Source organism: Amblyraja radiata, chromosome 13 (genome assembly GCF_010909765.2).
Source record: "Amblyraja radiata isolate CabotCenter1 chromosome 13, sAmbRad1.1.pri, whole genome shotgun sequence".
NCBI classification, from domain to species: Eukaryota; Metazoa; Chordata; class Chondrichthyes; order Rajiformes; family Rajidae; genus Amblyraja; species Amblyraja radiata.
The window spans coordinates 49,987,821-49,994,101 of NC_045968.1; positions in this window are offsets into that span (position 1 = coordinate 49,987,821).

Here is a 6,281-nt window from a genome sequence, read left to right on the forward strand (position 1 = left end):
AGAACATCAAATCTCTGTATGAATACATTGAAGCAGATATCATGCCAATTCACCAGAATGAAACTAAGGTGTTTAAAATTAAATTAGACTACATAAACATACCTTATTTTCTGTACGTCATTATATTCAATAGGCAAAGGGTGATTTGAATGAGTAGTTAAAATGACAAAGGATTTGATGGGATCTTTACTTCATCTGGTGAAGGGCAAATTTCAAGGCAAATTGCAGATGGATGTAAATTCACTAGGAATGTATACCAATTACCCAATTGAATCAAGATAGAGCCAGTGTAAAATGTATAGGGGCACAGGTTTCCTAAATTACAATCAGAAAAACCTGTTGAAACCGTTTGCAGCAGGCGGGGTCATTTTGGTTGTAGTTTTAGGGATTGAAACAGGGCAGGTCAGAACATTGTTGTAGGTGGATCATCATCTGGCTGGATTTGGCATGGTTATGGAAAAGGACAAAGATGAAGTGGAGGCAAAGGTTCAAAATTGGGATAAGATCAACTTGCATAGCTGAGAACAACAGAATGGTGGAAGAACCGAATAGGTCAAGCAACATTTGTGGAAAGGAAACAAGGTGTAAGTTGGTGGTTCAGGTTGAGACCTTGCATCATGATTGAAATCACTACCCAAAAACTAAAGAAGACTCAAACCAATGGGAGATATTCAAAAAGATCAGGATAAATGTGATCCCACAAAGATTAGAAAAATACGATTGCCAAATCCAGAGTCCCCTGGATAACAAGGAGTCTAGATTGGAAGATAGCATTAAAATTAAAATGGAAGTCAGATACTGAGAACTAATACTGAAAAATTCTAGGAGAGCATAGAATGAGTAGAGATTAAATTGAAAGGCGAATTTGAAGCAACCACAAAACAGAATTAAGTTTTCCTTTAGCAACAATAGGAAAAATCAGTGGCATAGATATAAAGTAATTAGTGGAAGGATTACAGGGCAAAACAAATTACCCAGAGACCAAGAGTGGTCTGAAACTCCTGCTGAACAATGTTATGGAGACAGAAAGTTCAACACTTTTCAGCCCATATCTGCATGCAGACTTTTGATTTGGAGAGCCACAGAACACATACTGGAAGAGTTATTTCAAGGATGGATTATTTATAATTCATACCACTGTTAGGAGGAGCAATGCATGCCTGCCAGTTACCTTTCTGGTTAGAAAATGGAAGCCATGACACATGGTTTTTAGATGTCAAGCATTGGAAGCAGTGAGTTGGCAAGATCATCCAGGCATTTGGCAGATGCAAGTGCAGTTGTCATGCTGATGAATCAATTTGTGTTCGTTGCAGATGCATTAAAGTAGATTTGCTTATTTGACCAGAATCCTTCACAGAGAATACACACAATAACATACAACAGAACCATCTCTGCATCTTATATAATTCAATTAGATCACCTCCTACTAAACTCGAAAGAATATAGAACCAATTCCATATGTGTAAGAAGGAACTGCAGATGCTGGTTTACACCGAAGATAGACACAAAATGCTGGAATAACTCAGCGGGCCAGGCTGCATCTCTGAAGAGAAGGAATAAGATGCTGCCTGTTGCATTGAGTTACTCTAGCATTTTGTGTTTACCAATTCTATATCTTGCATATTGTGGCCCAATATTCCACCCAAATATGCAACAATAGATATATATATATATTTAATTACTGCAGTGTAATGTAGAAACTAGTCATGTTCATGTGTACATGTATAAAATCAGATTAGTCTTTAATACACAAAATAAAGCTTCTTAATTCCCAAATCTAGTGCTATAGAACAAAAAAGAACGGTTTGTTGCAATCTAGTAAGGAAGGGTTTTAATACCAACAACAAGATTTGTTGTTTTGAAATTGCAGGTGGAAGGAAACAAGGAAAAGGCTGCTATTGGAATTGAGGGGGATGGAACTGTTCTTCCAGCAACGGAAGATGAAGGCACTGTACCCCCAACAATGGAAGGGGGTACTGGGACTCCAGCAATGGAAGAGGGAGGCACTGCTCCACCAGCAATACAAGAGGAATGCACTTCTTCTCCACCAACACAAGACGGAGGCACTGCTCCACCAGCATTGGACGAACTAGGCACTCTAACCCCACCAATAGAACACCAGACTATTGTTCATGAAGAAACTGATTTTCTTACTCCAGAAGAAGCTGCACACCTCATCCAACAAGGAGCACAATCTACTGTTCCTCCCAAACGCAAACGATCAATAAACGATGACTCCTCAGATTCCTCTGAAGAACTGGTGTACAGTCCTGGCAAACCGTTTGTATTCCCCGATCTCCCTGAAGATCTGACAACCTGCCCAGGAAGGCACAGATTTCATGAGGATCAGTGAACTGATTGAACTCCCTTTCTAAAAGGCAAACCCATTCTTAACAACAATGTTGCATTACTGTATAGATAATTAACTGCACCAGAATAAGGAACATTTCCATTTCCTCTTTCTGGAGATTTACCGTAATAAAACAAAACAATTACCTGGGAATTGTATAAATGATATGTACAACGCCATGAACTCACGCAAACATTTTGGCGAGTATCAAATTTTTTTGTGATTTTTACTTTGTATGTGCAATAAAATATGTTTGAACAGCCTTCTCTTGGATTAAATGTCAAATTGCAATTAAACTATTATTAAAGTGATGATTGATACAATACAGCTGGTATTCGGATAGCACCTCTCATGGCCATGGAGTTAAAAAATATTTTGCAGCCACGATGAATATATTGCGGCAACACTAAAGGGAATGATGTGATCAGTTTGCACACAGCAGTGTCTCGTAAACAGCAATGTCATTAAGGTCCGATGATCTGTTTATGTTAATGATTAAGAAAGAACTGCAGATGCTGTAAAAATCGAAGGTAGTCAAAAATGCTGGAGAAACTCAGCAGGTGAGGCAGCATCTATGGAGTGAAGGAATAGGCGACGTTTGGGGTCGAGACCCTTCTTCAGGCTGATGTGGGGGGGGGGGGAGAGGAAGAGGTGGAGACAGCAGGCTGTGTGAGAGCTGGGAAGGAGAGGGGAAGGAGGGAGAAAGCAAGAACGACCTGAAATTGGAGAAGTCAATGTTTATACCGCTGGGGTGTAAACTACCCAAGCGAAATATGAGGTAGGCCTCACTGTGGCCATGGAGGAGGCCCGGGACAGAAATGTCGGATTCGGAATGGGAGGGGGAGTTGAAGTGCTGAACCACCGGAAGATCAGGTTGGTTGTGAACCGAGCGGAGGTGTTAGGCGAAGCGATCGTCGAGCCTGCGCTTGGTTTCACCGATGTAGAGCAGTTGACACTTGAAACAGCGGATGCAATAGATGAGTTTGGAGGAGGTGCAGGTGAACCTCTGCCTCACCTGGAAATACTGCTTGGGTCCTTGGATGGAAACAAGGGGGGAGGTAAAGTGACAAGTGTAGCGTTTCCTGTGGTTGCAAGGGAAAGTACCAGGGGAGAGGGTGGTTTGGGTGGGAAGATGTGGCCAGTGGTGGGATCCCGTTGGAGGTGATGAAAATGTCTGAGGGTTATCTGTTGTATGTGACGGCTGGTAGGGTGGACAAGGGGGACTCTGTCCTTGTTATGAGTGGGCGGATGGGGAGTGAGAGCGGAGCTACGAGATATAGAGGAGACCCTGGTGAGAGCCTCTACATCTATGAGACCAATCGCAGGCTTGGCGATCGCTTCGCCCAACACCTCCCTACCATCGAGGGGATCTATCGCAGTCGCTGCCTCAAAAAGGCTGACAGCATCATCAAGGATCCACACCATCCTGGCCACTCACTCATCTCCCCGCTGCCTTCGGGTAGAAGGTACAGGAGCCTGAAATTTGCAACATCCAGGTTCAGGAATAGCTGCTTCCCCACAGCCATCAGGCTATTAAACTCAACTCAAACAAAACTCTGAACATTAATAGCCCATTGCACTTTATCTGATTATTTATGTGTGTATATATATATATATATATTCAATGGTATATGGTCACTCTGATCTGTTCTGTATTTATTTATGCCTACTATATATTCTGTTGTGCTGAAGCAAAGCAAGAATTTCATTGTCCTTTCTGGGACACATGACAATAAACTCTCTTGAATCTTGAATCTTGAAGTATCCAGAGAACCGGCCTCCACCACCCTCAGAGACAGAGAATTCCACAGACCCACAACTCTCTATGTGAAAAAGTATTTCCTCATCTCCGTTCTAAATGGCTTACCCCTTATTCTTAAATTGTGGCCCCTGGTTCTGGACACCCCCAACATCGGGAACATATTTCCTGCCTCTAGTGTGTCCAAACCCTTAACAATCTTATCTGTTTCAATAAGAAACCCTCTCATCCTTCTAAACTCCAGAGTATACAAGCCCAGCTGCTCCATTCTCTCAGCATATGACAGTCCCGCAATCCCGGGAATTAACCTTGTAAACCTACACTGCATTCCCTCAATAGCAAGAATGTCCTTCCTCAAATTAGGGGACCAAAACTGCACGCAATACTCCAGGTGTGGTCTCACTAGGGCCCTATACAACTGCAAAAGGACCTCTTTGCTCCTATACTCAACTCCTCTTGTTATGAAGGCCAACATGCCATTCGTTTTCTTCACTCTCTGCTGTACCTGCATGCTTACTTTCATTGACTGATGAACAAGGACCCCCAGATCCCGTTGTACTTCCCCTTTTCCCAACTTGACACCATTCAGATAAATCTCCTTTGTAACCCCTCGAATCAAATCCTTCCGACATAGTGGCAACTAGAACAGCACACAGCACATCATAGCCTAACGTGATTTATATAGCTGCACCATAATCTCCCTGCTTATGCTCTAAGCCTTGGGCAATAATGGTAAGTGTTAAGGATCAAGGGTGTTTTATTGTCATATGTCCCAAACAGAACAATGAAAACAGAAAATGTAAACATAGCACTGTTACCAATAATGGAAAAAAAGTTCAGTATATATATATTTATGCATACACATGAATAAATAAGCAATAACAGTGCGAAAAGACAAAACCAATGCCCCCAAGTCTATGTAGTTCAGAGCTTATTTGAGGTTGTAGTATTTAATAGCCTGATGGTTGTTGGGTAGACGCTGCTCCTGAACCTGGACTCAGGCACCTGTATCTTTTTCCCGATGGCAGGAATGAAATGAGTGTGTGGCCAGGGTGGTGTGGGTCTCTGATGATGTGGGCTGCCTTTTTGAGGCAGCGACTCCTGTAAATCCCTTTGATGGTGGGGAGGTCAGTACCCATGATGGACTGGGCAGTGTTCACCTCTTTTTTATAGACTTCTTTGTTCCTGGGCATTCAAGTTGGTGAACCAGGACGTGATGTAACCAGTCAAGATTCTCTCTATTGTACATCTATAGAAGTTCAAGGGAGTACTCTCTGACATTCCAGGAATACTCCCTGACATGATGCATTATGCCATACATAATGAAGTGTCCTTCATTAACCACCTTATTAATCTGTATTGCTTCCTGCAGAGATCATTGAACATGTACACCAAGATCCCTCTGTTCTTCACAACCTCCTAGGGTTCTACCATTCATTTAATATATATTATCCTTATTGGACATCCCAAAATATCACACTACATATTTTTTTAGGATTAAATTCCACCTGCCATTTATTTTACATATTTACTAATGGATCAATATTGTTCTGTGTTGGAAGACCATCAACACCATAACTAATCTTTATGCCATCTATGAACTTACTAATCATATCTCTTGCTTTCAGATCCCAGTTGTTAATATAGAGAAGCCATAGCAAGAGTCCCAGCACCAGTCCTTGTGGTACACAACTGATCTCAGGCTTTGAATCACAAAAAGAATAATCCTCTACTATCATCTGCCTTCTAACACAAAGTCAAATTTGGATGCAATTAGCTAAGTTGCCCCCATCTGATGGTTTCTTACCTTTTGAACTAATCTTGCATGTGGAACTTATCAAAGGCCTTACTGAAGTTCATGTACAAAATACCAACTGAGCCACACCTATCGACACACTTAGTTGCTGCCTTGAAAAATGCAATCCCATGAATCAGAAGCAACCTCTCGTTAGCAAAACCATATTCATTGATTAATCTCAGGCCTGATTCAGGCCTGATCAACGTCTGTCTTTACAAGTGCAGAAATTTCCTGTCAGATTTTTTTTACAGTAATATTCCTATAAGCGAGGATTGACTTACTGTACCTGCATTTAATTAACCATCTTATCCCCGCAGCCTTTCTTGAATAAAGGTACTGTGCTTGCTGTCCATCGGTCATCTGGCACCTAAATG